Raw genomic sequence first — 399 nt, forward strand, 5'->3', positions numbered from 1 at the left:
ATTGCTCTTTCTTTGTTTTTCTTTTTGTTTTTTGGGATAGTGAGTCGTAACTTGCTATTCATAAAGATGTACCTTTCATGGTAGATAAATTAACTTTCTATCTAGCACTATAGCTTTTGGTGCTCTATGCTTCACCTTCGAATGAATAAATGAGTAGTATTTTCAATCCTTTTGATATAAATCTTCCTAGTTAACTGATGGGGAATGTGGAGCAATAAGTCGAATTACTATATAAAGAAGAGCATGTTATCATTTAGTGCATATTAGCACTAAAAATGTGCAAGTGTGTAATTCAACTGTGGTTAAAACAGGAAAATATTTTTAAGCCAAATTAAAATATTAAATTACTCGTTTTGAATGCTAAAATTTGGAGGATGTATTTTGAGTTGCAAAAAAGAT

Source organism: Camellia sinensis, chromosome 8, assembly GCF_055761805.1.
Source record: "Camellia sinensis isolate YWXY chromosome 8, ASM5576180v1, whole genome shotgun sequence".
Classification (NCBI taxonomy): domain Eukaryota; kingdom Viridiplantae; phylum Streptophyta; class Magnoliopsida; order Ericales; family Theaceae; genus Camellia; species Camellia sinensis.